Genomic DNA, 17,192 nt, shown 5'->3' with positions numbered 1-17,192 from the left:
ATATATATATATATATATATATATTTTTTTTTTTTTTCCCAGTGCTTGACACCCCTTCCCTTGTTCTCCCTCACCTTGTCCAAGGAGCATCTTCCGAAGACCAAAGTGAGAGCCTAATCATGTTTCCCTACCATCATGTCCAGGATGTGGGTAGAGGAAGGACCTCGAAAACCCTTTTCACTAAAGCCCTGGGACCTAAAGCTTTATAGAGAACATTGAAAGGAATGAATAAATCTAGACATTGGCAAAAAAACCAAGGATTTCCTTGCTTGTCCCTCCACCCATGCCTTTCTCGATAGGGCTTCCCCTGGAGGACTGCATCTCAGAATGAGCCAATACCCTTCAGTGTAACAAGTCTCTCATCTGGAAAGTTCATGGGTCAGGATAACTAGCACTGGATAGAAGTTGCTGCTTTTTAGGAAAGACAGCTTCTAATACATGGCCGTAAGCACCCACCTGGGCTCTGAGGTCTGGGTGGTGCCCTGGATGGGGCTGGCAATTCTTCGGCAGGATGGCTAGGTCACTCTAATTTTAGGGCCTCAATATCCTTGTCTGTAAAATAAAAAGTTTGGATTGAATAATTTCTAACTCTTGGATTACAGTTTCTTTTATTTATTTATTTATTTATTTATTTGTCAGAGTGAGAGAGCACAAGCAGGGGGAGCGGCAGGCAGAAGGAGAAGCACACTCCCCACTGAGGAGGGACCCAGAAGCAGACTCAATCCCAGGACCTGGAGATCATGACCTGAGCCAAAGGCAGACCGTTAACCCACTGAGCCAGCCAGGCACCCCCATACTAGTAATATATAATCTTATCTTATGAAAGGGCAAATGCTTTCAAGGCAGCATTGGCCAATAGGTCCCTAAGAGTGGGCTTCCCACTAACGTGAAGAATCCATGTTTGTCCACCCCAACTTTCAGGTGAGTTTCTGGAAGGAAAGAAAATGTAGGTCCTCCTGACCTACATCTCCCTCTGCTCCGCATAAGAAACTACTGTTCAGAGGTGTGTGTATCCTTCCCATCTTCTTTTCCACAGAGTGACATGCAGACAGATAAGCATGTTCAGAGACCAATCACAGTGATTTTAGGTCGTTGGCTTTTTCATTTCACAATTCCTTAGAGAGATTTATTTATTCATTCACATGAGTGGGGGTAGGGACAGAGGGAGAGGGAGAGAAGTAGACTCCCTGCTGAATGTGGAACCCTACGTGGGACCCCGTCCCACGACCCTGAGATCACCACCCCAGCAGAAATCAAGAACCCAGTGGAAATCAAGAGCCTGGCTCTCAACTAACTGGGTCGCCCAGTCTCCCCTAGAGAGTTTTCTTTATTGGCCGTAGAGCTCCACCAGGCGATTTTTCCCAGATGCAAGGTTTTTTGTTTGGTTGGTTTTTTTAACTTTTTTTAAGATGTTATTTATTTGACACAGAGAGAGACAGTGAGAGAGGGAATACAAGCAGGGGGAGAGGGAGAGGGAGAAGCAGGCTTCCCAAAGAGTTGGAAGCCAGATGTGGGGCTCAATCCCAGGACTCTGGGATCATGACCCGAGCCAAAGGCAGACGCTTAACCGACTGAGCCACCCAGGCGCCCCCAAGGTTTTTTAACTTTTTATTATTATTTTTAAATAATCGCTACCCCCCAACATGGGGTTTGAATTCATGAACCTGAGATCAAGAGTCACATGCTCTACTGACTGAGCCAGCCAGGCACAGCCCAGCTGCATGTTTTTATTCCATGAACTCACTTATAATGCATTCTGGATTTATCCTTCCTAATGATGAAATTAGTAGCAAACATTTTCTTTTCTGTCATAAAAAAAAAATGCTACATATCCTTGCATTCGTGTTTGTGTGCACATATGCCTGATACCTAGAAACAGGGCTGTGACAAAAGGCAGCTCCCCAGATGCTGACCATTGCTATGTATCCTTCCAGTCTGTTTTCCAGACTGTAGCATGAAGATAGAGAAGCATACAGAGAAATATATGCGTACATAGAAATATATCCCAGTGTCCGTATTGTAAAAAAGTAAGACTGAGGTTGGATTTTGGATTTTGACAGGTGCTGCCAAGTCACTTTCCCAAAGGCTATACCACACAGTCCCTGCCTCTCCACACTCCCTTATACTGGAAAGTGTTGATAATGTTTACATTTTACCAGCCTAATGATAGAAACATGTTCTTTTTTTTTTAATATTTTATTTATTTATTGAGAGAAAAAGAGAGCATGAGAAGGGAGAGGGTCAGAGGGAGAAGCAGACTCCCTCCTGGGCGGGGAGCCCCATGCGGGACTCTATCCCAGGACTCCAGGATCATGACCTGAGGAGAAGGAAGTCACACAACCGACTGAGCCACCCAGGGGCCCTGATAGAAACATGTTCTAACTTACAATTTCCTAATTGCCAGTAGGACTGATGGTTTCAGTTTATGTTTATTAGCCATTTGCCTTACTTATGCTATGCATTGCCTATTTATTATGGTCGACTTTTCTTTGTTTTTTATTTTTTGGATTTTTTTTCTCTTTCTTATCAATTTGCAATTAGACTATCACCATCGTGGATATTAGCCTTTTGATTATCACTCAGTTTCCCGTTAGCCTGGTTTTCCTAAGAATTTCACTACTACTTCCCTTTTGTTCACCATCATGTTAGCAACCCTTTACCTTGATGTTATCATCTCATTTCAAGAAAACAAAACAAAACAAACACTGAGCTCCTAATTTGCCCTCTTTTTTAAATATTAAGTTCTCAGGGCACCCGGGTGGCTCAGTGGGTTAAAGCCTCTGCCTTCAGCTCGGGTCATGATCTCGGGGTCCTGGGATGGAGCCCCACATAGGGCTCTCTGCACAGCGGGAGTCTGCTTCCTCCTCTCTCTCTGCCTGCCTCTCTGCCTGCTTGTGATCTCTCTGTCAAATAAGTAAATAAATAAATCTAAAAAAAAATTAAGTTCTCTTATACCTGGATATGAAATATTCATGCAAGTCAGCAAGGACCTTGAGGTTAGCCAAACAAGTGTTTCCCCCAGAACATTCAGGAACAATTACTCTGAACCTACCTCGTACACAGCAGCACAAAGCCACTCCTTCTGAGCACCTTTCTTTCCCCTTCTCTGTGTAGGAAGCCCACATTTGTTCAGGTGGCTTGTCCACAGGCTCCCCTGCTTTCAAAGAGTTGGTCCGCAGAGGCAGAATGCAGGTGTTTGCTCCAATGTCACTTCCTCTGCAGCACATTTGTCTGGCTCTCGGCTTTAATACCTTTTTTTTTTTTTTAAAGATTTTATTTATTTATTTGACAGAGAGATCACAAGCAGGCAGAGAGGCAGGCAGAGAGAGAGAGGAGGAAGCAGGCTCCCCGAGAGAGCAGAAAGCCCGATGCGGGGCTCAATCCCAGGACCCTGAGATCATGACCGGAGCCGAAGGCAGCGGCTCAACCCACTGAGCCACCCAGGCGCCCCAGGCTCTCGGCTTTAGATGCATCTACTTATTCTTGATGTCTGATGTCTATATTCTATGAGTGTATGTTAAGGATCCTGTATATCTAGAAAACTATAACGTGTGGCCTTTTAGCCTTTGCAGGGCCAAGGTGACAGGAGAGAGTATAGGGACTGCAGGAGGTGATGTCCCTCCTCCCTTCTGATGGGTAAGTAAATATTGGGACATATTATTGGGGCTATGCCTGATGTCATATCTGGGTTATAGCAGGATCGGAGTAGGTGGTAGCAATCATTACCGTGCATGTTAATATAATTTTAAAATCACGTTTCCACAAGCACTTAATTGTATGGCTTTATCTCCTAAACTTCACAGTACAGCTAAGAGGCATCTTAATCTGCACTGATATCATTTTCTGCTGAGTTTCCTGAAATGTCCAGGCTGAGATGTAGGTGCAAGACGCCAAGATTGGCTCTTGTTGGCAGTTAGTAGACAGGAAAAGCTTCCATAAAACATAAAATTGCCATTAGCTTAATTTTTTTAAGGTCACTCAGGAAGGCTGTATTTGGCACCACTGTCTTGGCTCGGCCATTACCAGCAATAAGCTTAATGTGAACACATGGCAACTGGAACTGCAAATGTTTTCCTTGAAGGTAAGTTGGGAATAGCGTTTCTTGGAAAGTTTAACTTTCTAGGGCAATACTGGAATTTTCATCTGCAGACGCTTAAGGGTTAATGGCCACTGGAGAACCTGTATTTAAAGCTGCCTGCTGATTCTCCTGCCTGTCTGAGATTCAGACTGCAGGAAGGTGGGGTCGGGTCGTGGGCACAGCACAGCTCCCTGGTCCTCTGCATCACTCTTAGCTCTCACTGAGCTCTGCGGTGCAAACAGGTAGTGTAGGGACAGGGCCTTTGCATATGATGCCGTTTAATCTTGGTAACTCACCTGTTGGGCAGTTAGGAAGCTGAGCCTCAGAGAGGTTAAGGGACCTGCTCAGGAGGTGGAGGAGCGAAACATGAACCCCACATCTCTGCGTGTTTTTCCTTGTACACTTCTGCTCTCTCGGTGGAAGTGGCGGACTGCTGATCTTTCTTTTCTCACCCAGATTGGTCATTTGCATGTTCGGGCTTTCACCTAATGAGCTGATAAGAGCTGGAAAATAACTAATGAATGTAAAAACAGGCGCCTTACATCTGCGATCTCTTAATCCTCACAGTTCTAAGAGGTAAACCTTTGAACTTTTTATTTGAATACTGTCATTGATTTTTTTTTTGAAGTAGAAATACATACAGAAAAGTACACAAATCCTAAGTATCCAGCCTAATAGGGTTTCACAAAAGGCGCCCTTCTGTGTGATCATTGTGGGATTACTAAAAATAAATAAACTTCAAATCAGAATCCTTTTTTTTTTAAAGATTTTATTTATTTATTTGAAAGAGAGATCACAAGTAGGCAGAGAAGCAGGCAGAGATAAAGGGGGAAGCAGGCTCCCCGCTGAGCAGAGAGCCCAACTCGGGGCTCAATCCCAGGACCCTGGGATCATGACCTGAGCCAAAGGCAGAGGCTTTAACCCACTGAGCCTCCCAGGCACGCCTCAAATCAGAATCTTTAGTAAAAGTCCCATAACTTTTACTAGAATACCCCAGATGTCCCCATTGCAAGGCAGGTCAGTAATACTTATTTTAATACTTATCTTAAGTAAACATTCTTTCGGCAGGTGCCGAGTTCCTAATATGCACCAGATGCACGGAGTGTGCTCTCCTGGCTAGGCTCCGTTCCCACATATGCTTCCTTTTGGAGCCAGAGAAAGTGCCTGCCTGTCATTATGGTTCTAGCATCAACTCTCAGATTTTCTCTGCCGCCAACTGGATGTCCAACAACTCAACTCAACTCGGTTCTGATGCTAAGTACTCAGAGTTAGCGGCAGACCCCACAAGTTTAAGGATTCACTGCCACAGAACTAGCCCCCCTGCAGACGCCAACTGCAAGTCCTGGCCACCCATACTTCTGTTGGAGCAGCTACAGACCAGGGGTCTCATGACCCCCCTCCTAAGCTTCTGTGCTTGGCTAGAATGACTCACAGAACTTTCCTTATGTTTACTAGTTTATTATAAAGCATACAATTCAAGAACAGCCTAAAGGTATTTGGAGCTAATATGGAGCACCCACACCTCCAAGCACACCTCCCTCCCAGCACCTCACTGTGTTCATGGATCAGGAAGCTTCCAGAACCTGCTTAGATACTTTTATAGGGATCTCATCACATATGTATGATTGGTTAAATTATTGGCCAATGGTGATCAAATTCAATCTCCAGCTCCTCTCCCTGCCCCAGAGGTGAAAAGCTCTAAATTCCAACCATCTCTTCATGCGGTTGTTTCCCCTGGCAACCAACTGCATCCTGAAGCCATCCTTGGCCTCCAAGAGCCACCTCATTAGCATAAACTCAGGTACAGACAGGCTGACTGGGTGGTTCAGTTGGTTAAGTGTCTGCCTTTGGCTCAGGTCCCTTATAGTATGTGTTTTTTACCACAGTTATAAAACATCTAATTGTGAGGACAGTCCTGGCACACATGAAATAAACTGAAAGCAAAGGAAGATAATGGTTAATTAAGGACTAAACTGTGAAGTGCTATTGGAGCTTAGAGAATGGAGATGCAATATTAGTTTGATTATTGGAACGGGTTTGAAAGAAAGGCAAAAACTGAATTCAACCTCGAAAGAAGACAGTGGCAACAATACGGAAACCAGTATATTATTAGAGAAATTAAAGTAAAAAAATAAGGTACCTTTTTTACAACCTAAGACAAAGACTTTTCAGTGAGGAATTAGTGAACTGATAAACAAGCACATGCTGGGGCATATCTTCAATCCTCCCTCTCATCTCCGTTTGTTCCTGCTAACAGAACCTGTAACAGAACCCCACCGACCAAGGGGCTTCAGCAACACACGCTGACTCCTCACAGCTTTGGAAGCTTTGGAGCTTTGGAAGATCAAGGCACCAACAGATTGATGTCTAGTAAGGGTTCATTTCCTGGTTCATAAACAGCTGTCTTCTCGCTATGTCCTCACATGGGAGAAGGGGTGAGGGAGCCCTGTGAAGTCCCTTTTAGAAGGGCACTGGTCCCATTCATGGGGACTCCACCCTCATGACCTGATCACCTCCCAAAGGCCTCACCTCCTCATACCATCACACTGAGGGTTAGGTTTCAACATACGGATTTTGAGGGGGACACAAACATTCAATCTATGGCACTTCTGTGGTTATAAAGGAATTCATGTAGTGTGTATTTTTAAAAAGCACTTCCTTTACAGTTATTCGAAAGGCATTTAGTTAGGATATCTTGGGGCACATTCTTCTTTCTGCCGAGGTTCCTGAAATATCTCACAAAAAGTGTCACTTTGTAATGAGAATTTGGCAGAAATTTTCTGCTGGAGTAGTTGAAGTCTATGGGCCTTAATTATAAAGTTGGCTAATATAGCTCGTTATAACACAGTAGTTTGGATGTAGGAGCCAGTACTAAGTCTCACATGGATAAAGGGGAGTGCCTTTCAGCCCAGCTGATTTGTGGCTTCCTTGCGCTTTATTCTGGCCCCATCTCCTCAACATCTCACTCTTCTTGTTAAGAGCCTGGATCAGATCAGGTGACGTGTCATGTGAGGGCACAATGGCCAGCCCCTCAGATAGACAGGAACAACAGCCAGGTCCCCAGAGCCTGCCACTTCTTTGGTATCTGCGAATAGAAATGCCGAGCTGGTGAAGAAGAACCAGTTTTCTTGAAGCTGCTGAAACAATATTCATGTCTCCTCTCCAGTGAGCTCTGTTTGGAATGTGAGAAACTATAACCTCTTTTAGCTGGGGACCTGTCCCCACTACTTCCTTCCCCCACTGGCTTCCAGGGAAGGGAGGAAGCATTACACATTGCTGTGTATTACCTGTATTTTGTGAGCTTTCTCTTTAGAGGAAAAAGAATGGTTTTTGTTTTTTTTAAATTCTGGTTCTACTGCTAGAACTAAAAAGTTACTCCTTAATGAGATTGACACAAAAGAGGGTTAGAAAAATGGGCAGCTGCTTGAACAAAAATCTTCTGACTTATTTAGGGATCTTCCATTTTTGTCAAGATGGAAGATGGGGCTTAGGTAACACAGGATAATTTTTCTCAAATACACTCCCCCTTCCTTTAGACTCTGGGAGTTTAGCAACTCCCTCATTCAGAGTAGAGGCATCTTGTCTCCTGTTATTTGAATTGTTCCAAGGACTCTTTATAGTTTGTTCTTTTAATAGAAGATATAATTTATCACATGAGTCTGGGGTAGTTTTACCTTCAGGCATGGACTCTTTCAGAGGTTCAAACAATATACCCAGTGTGGTTCCTTTCCAGCTGCTCCAGGTCATGTGCTACATGGTAGCAAGACAGCAGTCAGCAGTGCCAGGAGAAAGACAAGCTGTGACTTGCTCAGAAACTGTCTTTGGCCTGAACTGGGTCATGCGGTCATGCTTGAGCCATTCACTGGGACGGAGAGGACGAGAGATGCCAGGCCTGGATCCCATCCATGCAAGGGAGATGAAGCTGAACTGACCTAAGCAGAGGCTGGAAAGCAGTGGAGGTGTGCTCCTTGGGCACCTCACCGCACGCACCCACCAGCTCCTGCTCCTCGAGCTCCATCCAGGCGGGTGCGTTTATCAATAGTTAGTTCGTTTTTACTGCTGAGTAGTATTTCATGGTGTGGACCTATAACAGTTTCTTTCACCATTCACCCGCTGAATGAGGTCTGATCTGTTCATAGTTTCAGGCTAGTATGAATACAGCGGCTATGGGCAATCATGTAAAGGTTCTCACGAAGACATAAGTTTTCGTTTCGCTAGGTAAAATGTCCAGTGGTGTAATTGTTAGGGTGTAGGGTTAAGAAACTGCAAAACTGGGGCGAGAAGGTGGCTCAGTGGGTTAAGTGTCTGCCTTCAGCTCAGGTCATGATCCCAGAGTCCTGGTATCGAGCCCTGCATCAGGCTCCCCGCTCAGCCGAGAGCCTGCTTCTCTCTCTCTCTCCCTCTGCTACTCCCCCTGCTTGTGCTCTCTCTCTGTCAAATGAATAGATAAATTATCTTAAAAAAAAAAAAAAGAAAGAAACTGCCAAACTATTTCCAAAGTGGACTTACAATTTTACATTCCCATGAGCAATGTATGAGCCATCCCATTTTCTCTGCATCCTCACCAGCATTTTGCATGCCCACTACTTTTTATTTCAGCTGTTCTCGTAGGTGTGTAAGAGATCTCAGTGTGGTCTTAACGTGTCTAATGAAAGTGACATTGAGCATCTTTTCCTGTGCTTGTTTTCCTTCCATATATCCTCTTCAGTGAAATGTTTATTCATGCATTTTCCCTATATTCTAATTGGATTGTTTGTTTCTTACCATTAAGTTTGAGAGTTCCTTGTATATTCTAGAAATGAGCTCTTTATCAGATATGTGGTCTGCAAAGATTTTCTCCCAGTCTGTAGCTTGTACTTTTACCCTCTTAAGAGGACCTTTCATAGACAAAAAGTTTTTATGAAGTCCAATTGATTGATTTTTTTTCTTTTGGATAGTACTTTTGGTGTCATATCCACAAATTATTCAACAAGCCCAGGTCCTGAAGGTCTTCTGCTGTTTTCTTCTAAATGTTCTATAGTTTTACACTTCACTTTAAAACCTATGATCCATTTTGATCCATTTTGAGTCAATTTTTGTAAAAGGGGGTAAGCCAAGGTATTTGGTTTTTTTGTTACTCCAACACCATTTGTTTGAAAAGACTCTCTTTTCATCCATCAAATTGCTTTTTTATCTTTGTCAGAAACCAGTTGGTTGGTCTTATGTAAGCTATCATTTTGTTCTCTATTCTGGGAACTACGTGTTTGTCCCTCAGCCAATACAGCAGTCCTGATTACTATATCCATATACGGAAACCAAAATATCAGGTAGAGTGAGTCTTCCTACTTTTTTTTTCAAAATTCTTTGAGATATTCTAATTCCTGTTTTTTTCTATGAGAATTTCAGAATAAGCTTTTCTATGTTTACCAAAATCCTTGGTAGAATTTTGGTAGGAATTGCATTGTATCTATCTATATATACCAATCAATTTGGACAGAACCAATATCTTTGTTGAGTCTTCCAATCCATGAACACAGTATGTCCTTTCATTTTTTTTACCTTTTTAAAATTTCTTTCAACAGCATTTTGTAGTTTTCTTTATATATGCCCTTACATATTTTGTTGGATTTACACCCAAGTGTAAGTGAAGGAGATGCTCTGTTCCCCTCCCCATCCTGGGCCCTGCTTGCCCTTTCTCCCTGCATTCCCCTTCCTACAGCTTTGTGTAGTTTCGAAGAAAGAAGATCCCTAGTTTGGTATGTCTGGGCTCTGCCAGGGTCCTAAGGCTTTAAAGCTTAGGAACTCAGTTTCTACAGAAGTTAAGATCTCTGCCCTGAGGAGCACCTGGTTGGCTCAGTGGGTTAAAGCCTCTGCCTTTGGCTCAGGTCATGATCCCAGGGTACTGGGATCGGGCCCCACATCAGGCTTTCTTTTCAGCGGGGAGGCTGCTTCTCCCTCTCTCTCTGCCTGCCTCTCTGCCTACTTGTGATTTCTGTCAAATAAATAAATAAATAATCTTAAAAAAAAAAAAAAGATCTCTACCCTGAGAAGTGAGAAAATATTCACAGCATGGGTAGCCTTCGAAATTGCTCGGCTATTCACCAGACACATTTGTGGCCAGTGCTGTAGCTACATGGCACGTCACACTTTGACACGTTCACCATACTAGCTGCAGGGCTTCAGCCGGACAGCCTTCATGATCTGGTCAGTAGGGAGGGACGGTAAGGTCAGTGAACAAGGATTCCTGATGCTTTCCAGCATTTCCAGCCTCTTTTCCTTTGCATTGGTGTCACCCTCACCACTTCGTCTTTTCCATTGCTTCATTATATGTTCAGTGACTTCCAATCAACATGGTTACTTTTTGTTGTTCCTGAGCAAGCCCCAAGCAAATTGTAATCTTCTTCAGCACAAATCAGTATCTGTGCTTGTAGCTACTCACCAGCTCCTGCTTTCTGGGTCCCATATCTTGCCTTTCCTTTTTAAATTTTTTTCCTTTTTTTCTTTTTTCATTACTTTTTCTCCTTTCCTGCCATGGTGAGATGTTGTTTATTTAGTCTCATTGTTCCTCCATCTCTGCACATAAAGGTCTCTACTAGAACACTGCAGAGGAAAACAATGGTTGTCTTGAATTGCTCTTATGTTTCCATCTCTGAGAAACGTAAAGTCACTATATGCAGAAAGGCCTTCGGGTTCCTGGGTGGCTCAGTCAGTTAAGTGACCTACTCTTGATTTTGCTCAGGTCATGATCTCAGGGTCTTCAGATCGAGCCCCAGGTCAGGCTCCACACTGAACATGGAGCCTGCTTAAGATTCTCTCTCTCCCTCTTCCTCTGCCCTGCTTGTGCTCTATTTCTCTCTCTCTCTCAAAAAAAAAAAAAAAAAAAAAAATCCTTGTAGCATTTATAAGGTACTAACTCTTGGAATGTGTCCCACTGACCTCAGAGAGGCCTAAGAAGGGAAAGTATATCTGACCTCAGGCTCTTTCCTTCCCTTGGTGTATATCTAGTTGCTGCAGCTTTAGGAGGTTTAAGAGCTAGAAGTTCAGGAGCTCCACAAGCCCTAAGGTGCTAGACAATTCAGGGAGGATGACAGCTTTCAGCATTCTTGGGAGAAGGCCCAGAACTTCTAAGTTTTTAACCAGGACCCAAAGGAGTTGCAACTGGCATATTCCTGGGGTGGGGGTGATGGGGGGAGTTGGGGGAGGGATTTTTATTTTGGTGAAAACTTTAAAATAAAAATTTTATTTTGGTGATGGCTGCACTGGTAGTTACCAGGTTACCACGCCAAGCCTGCCCTTCTCAGTTCCACTCCAGTGATGCTTGGTCTGGCTGTCTGCAAACCACATTTCCCAGAACTCCTTGCCACCTGATTTCCTTTTTAGGCTCTGCTGACAGGAAGTGCTGGTGAGACCCTGGAAGGTGGGAGAAGGCAAGCATCTCTTCCTGTTTGCAGCTACTGTGGTCCTCCTCCAGTAACTGCAGAAAGTTCCAAATCCCCACTACTTTGGTTCTCTGAGCACCAGCCCAAGGGCACCCCACAAAGGTTCGAGGACCAGGCACACAGTACCTTCTTTTTTTTTTTTTTTTTTTTAAGATTTTATTTATTTGACAGCCAGAGATCACAAGTAGGTAGAGAGGCAGACAAAGAGAGAGGGGGGAGGCAGGCTCCCTGCTGAGCAGAGAGCCCGATGTGGGGCTTGATCCCAGGACCCTGGGATCGAGACCCGAGCTGAAGGCAGAGGCTTTAACCCACTGAGCCACCCAGGCGCCCCCACACAGTACCTTCTCAAGAGGTTCCAGCACCAGAGGTAAAATGGTTGGTCAATCCAGCACCAGCCTCTGGGGGCCTATCCTTCAAGGTCCTATATTCTGGTAATGCTAAATCTTCCCTAGTATTCTCTAACCCCTAAAGGTGATAGCTACTTCTTAATTTTGCTAATTTTGGGATCACTTCAACATCTACTTCATACCCTTAGACTGTATAACCAACTCCTTGTATTAAATGCCTTTTGTTTTAAATGCCTAGTGTGATTTCTATTTCCTGGACCCTAATTGGTATAGTACTTGGTACCAGGATTAGGAGTTATTCTCCGCCTCCCAGAACACACATGACTTTCTAATGCATCTAAAGTACTTGCCATCTCCTGCTCATCATGTCCACTCAGCAAGATGTCACCAATGTAATGGATAAGTGTGATGTTCTGTGGAATGCCAGGAAGATTAAGTTCTCTGCAGGCACGTTTACAGTGAAGAGAAGGATAGGTGACATAACCCTGAGGCTAGACAAGTGAAGACGTGTTCCTATCTTTGAAATACCTCTTTCCTGACTGGACCCTGATGGATATAGTAGCCATTTATAACTATTGCAATTTGAGGATGAACCACACAGGGTTCCAAAAAACATGAGATCTTGTAGAAAGTCTTAAATCTCTAGACTCAGAGAAGGAAACAAGATTTTTTTAATACTGCTGGATAAACACATTGTGGCATATTCATTCAATCTGTATTGAATGACATAGTACTCAATGTAGCAAAGAAAAGGAATGAACTATGCCTGCACCCAAGCAGAGAGATGCATTTCTGTGACATAATGTTGAGAAAAAGAACCCAAACAAAAAGAATACATACTATATGAGTCTGTTTCTATGATATCCAAAAACAAACAAAACTATCTCTGGTGATATAAGTCAAAATAATGGTTATCTTCTGCACAGGGATTAGTACCTGGGTGAAGGCACAAACAAGGGAGTCTGCTGAGTTGCTTGAAATATCTACATCTTAATTTGGATGGATTTGTACATTCTAGGGGCACCTGGGTGACTCAGTTGGTTAAGTGTTTGCCTTTGGGAGACACCTGGGTGGCTCAGATGGTTGGGCGTCTACCTTCTGCTCGGGTCACGATCTCCAGGTCCTGGGATCAAGCCCTGGTCAGGCTCCTGGCTCAGTGGGGAGTCTGTTTCTCCTTCTCCCTCTGCCTGTGCACTCTCCGTCTGTCTCTCTCTCTCTCAAATGAATAAACAAAATCTTTAAAAACAAAAGAAAAAAAAGCTTCTGCCCTCAGCTCAGGTCATGATCCAGTGTCCTGGGCTCCTGCCACGTTGGGCTCCCTGCTCAGAGAGAGGCCTGTTTCTTCCTCTCCTCCCTACTCATGCTCTCTCTCAGTATCTGTCTCTCTCTCCCAGATAAACAAAATCTTAAGAAAAAAAAAAAAAATTTGTGCATTCTACTTGTGTATGTTATATCTCAGTAAAAAAGTAATATAAAATTCTCAGTACAGACTAGATATTAAGAGTCTTTATAAAATAAATAGATGTGTGAGTTGAGCTTTCCAACTTGGCTTCATTTATTTTACCAGTAATAGCGAGAAGTTTAGAAACTTCTTGATGTTAAATTGTGTACCCAAGGGACATACAAAGTCTTAAAATACATACATCTTTTCAGAGTAATGTGGTTTAACTCTACCACAGAGAAAATACCATGGGTCTTATCAGTTTGTCAAGAAATACTATCAGAAATATTTCATACTGTCAGAAACGTATTTCATATTTCTGAAACACTCAACCCATGTAGACATTGGTATATGCAGATATTTATTTATTTATTTATTTATTTGAGAGAAAGCACATGCATGCATGCGAGCAGGGGAAGGGGCAGAGGGAGAGAATCTTTAAGCAGAATCCCCACTGAGGATGGAGCCCAAAACAGACCTGGGGCTCAATCCTATGACTGATGAGATCAAGACCTGAGCTAAAATCAAGAGTCAGAGGGCGCCTGGGTGGCTCAGTGGATTAAAGCCTCTGCCTTCGGCTCAGGTCATGATCTCAGGGTCCTGGGATTGAGCCCCGCATATATGGCTCTCTGCTCAGCGGGGAGCCTGCTTCCCTCCTCTCTCTCTGCCTGCCTCTCTGCCTACTTGTGATCTCTGTCTGTCCAATAAATAAATAAAATCTTTTAAAAAAATAAATAAAAATAAATAAAAGCAAGAGTCAGATGGTCAATCCACTGAGTCACCCCTGCAATCCAGTAAACATTTATTTTAATCAAATTAGAATTTATCCTCCCTTGTAAGTACCCAACTGGACTTACCCTGTGGAGGGTACACGAGAGGCAGGCACCATCTCTGAAGCAGATTACAGTCTCTGTGTACTTGCTTTTTGTGGAGGCCAGAGCACAGATTCAGTCTCTGCATCTCCTCCTAAGACTGGACCCATGTCAGCGTGGAAAGTGGGACAGATAAAATCTGTGTTACCCATTGAAATCTCTTGCAAAAACTTATTTCATTACTATGGGTTGACAAATGCCTTTAGTGCATCAGTGCATTGCTCGTCCAAGGTGCAAATCCAAAAGAATGGGAATGTCTGTTGTACAGGTCAATTTCATGTTTATCACAACATCCTGATACTAATAAGTTTCACAGTTATTGAGCATCTTTGACATGCTAATCCTATAATAGCTTCATATTTGTAAACTTATTTAAATTAAATAATCACCCTGAGTTGTTATGCTTTAACTTGCTCTAGGTTCACAAGTATTCAGTGTCAGTGCTGGAATTTGAACACAGCCTGATTCCAAAGTGCACTCTCTTCATCATTACCATATGTAATTTTTTAGATACAGCCACTTTGGAAAACAGTGTGGAGATTCAAATTGAGCTACCCTATGACCCGGCAATTACACTACTGGGTATTTACCCCAAAGATACAGATGCAGTGAAAAGAAGGGCCAGCTGTAGCCCAGTGTTAATAGCAGCAATGGCCACAATCACCAAACTGTGGAAAGAGCCCAGATGCCCTTCAACAGATGAGTGGATAAAGAAGATATGGTTCATATATACAATGGAATATTACTCAGCCATCAGAAAGGATGAATACCCAACTTTTGTATCAACAAGGACAGGACTGGAGGAGATTATGCCGAGTGAAATAAGTCAAGCAGAGTAAGTCAATTATCATACGGTTTCAGTTATTTGTAGAACATAAGGAATAACATGGAGGACATTAGGAGAAGGAAAGGTAAAGTGAAGGGGGTGGAAATCAGAGGAGGAGATGAAGCATGAGAGACTCTGGACTCTCAGAAACAAACTGAGGGTTTTAGAGGGGAAGTCAGTGGGGGGATGGGTGAGCCTGCTGGTGGGTATTAAGGAAAGCATGGATTGCACTGGGTGTTATACGTAAACAATGAATCTTGGAACACTACATCAAAAACTAACATAACACAATAAAAAATTAAAAAATAAATTGAGATATAATTAACATATAATACTGTGTAAGTTTAACATGTACAATCTGTTGATTTGATACACTTATATAATGCAATATGATTATCACTACAGACTTAGTTAACACCTCTAACATGTCACACAATTATCATTTCTTTTTTGTGGTGGGAACAATTAAGATCTAGTCTCTTACATTACCATATATTCTTAACCATTCAAGGCAAGAAATGATGGGAAGCTGTGCATCTGGAAGCAGATGATTGGAGCTATTTTGATAAGATTAGTGCAGTTATATCATAGCAGATTGAGATGACATTTCAGGATCATGCAGAGGGCTTGAGCTACAGTTCCCTTCCCCAACAATATTACATTCCTATTACTTGTTGGCTTTCTTCTCTATTTATTCGGGTCACAAATAATGAGTGCATGACTCCTATATACCAGGTTTCTCTATTTTGTGTAGGAAATGAGAAAATAAGTAAGACACAGCCTCTTCTGTATTTCTGGCATATACTGCCCTCTGTTTCTTCCTCCTGTTCATAATTTCATTCTGCATACTTTTGCATTAGTTCAAACTGTTGCTTACGGATAGGAGGTGACCTCAAAGTGACTTTTTAAAAGTCCAGACTCTTTGCCTTTTGGCATCAGTTAACAATGGCCACAGCATCTGGATCCTACTTCTCAGTAAAATGCCTCTTCTGACAGCTCAGTGCAAGGTTTGTTTTTGTTTTAATTTGGGAGTGTTTCAAGTCTAACTTAGTTCCATCATTTACTTCCTGACAGCTTGATAACCAGGGAGCAGTAACTCCCTTATCTGTGGGCTGTTTAATGATGCTGTACTAGAGCCCTGGGAGCAACAGACTTAGGCCCTTTCCAGATGCCATATTTTAGACTTCCAGCTGGAAAAAACTTCACTATGTGAAATTTATTCGGATTATTTTAAGTCAGGATTTTGTCTTCTTATTTAAAAACAGCAACAACAACAACAACAAAAACTGACCTCTGGGGGCGCCTGGGTGGCTCAGTGGCTAAAGCCTCTGCCTTTGGCTCAGGTCATGATCTCAGGGTCCTGGGATCGAGTCCCGCATCGGGCTCTCTGCTCAGCAGGGAGCCTGCCTCCTCCTCCTGTCTCTCTCTGCCTGCCTCTCTGCCTGCTTGTGATCTCTCCGTCAAATAAATAAAAAAAAATCTTAAAAAAAAAAAAAAACTGACCTCTGGCTTGCTGCCTCCTGTATTTCTGGCTGCAGGCCATATGATATCTAATTTGCAGTTCTTCAGGCAGACAGCGGTTAGAAACAGGCAAACGTGGCCTCACCAGCAGATAAGTGTGTCAAGACTGTGACAGGAATTGTGAAGACCGCTATAGAAATTGCTTTTTTTTTTTTAAAGTCGCCTCCTGTTCTCCAAAGCATAGCTGTCTGTTCCTTTCTCTGTTGTCGTTCACCAGGTTCTCTTTGGGAGCTTGGGTCCAAGAGACACCAATCGAATACTCAGTTTCCTCAGTTTTTGTTGCCTACAGGTAATTATGCTAGAAGTCTGTAGTAGTAGATCTGATTATGCTTGAGTACATTATGCATTCTAGAGCAGAAGGTTTTTGCTGGAAAGCTTCACTGTCAGATACGATTTGCATTTTTTACTAGATACTTTTCTTTGCTCCTTGAGGACAAACATGTTAAGGACTCCTTTGTGCATAAACAGAAGAGCAAAACACAAAACAGTCTATCTGTGGGCTTGAGTCTTTGTTAACAAGATTGGCAATGCTGCAGGGCCTGTACAGTTTGTGTTTGGAATGGTGAGGGTGTGGGAGCAGGGCGGAAACAAGACTTAGTGCAACTCCATCTGTAATTAACAAAAATGCCAAGTCCTCAAATCAAATAGCAAGTATTGGAAATTGAAGTTATTACTCCTAATTTTTTTTA

The sequence above is a fragment of the Enhydra lutris genome, unplaced genomic scaffold (genome assembly GCF_002288905.1).
Source record: "Enhydra lutris kenyoni isolate GAN:26980312 unplaced genomic scaffold, ASM228890v2 scaffoldscaffold78, whole genome shotgun sequence".
Taxonomy (NCBI): Eukaryota; Metazoa; Chordata; class Mammalia; order Carnivora; family Mustelidae; genus Enhydra; species Enhydra lutris.
This window is presented reverse-complemented; position numbering follows the sequence as displayed.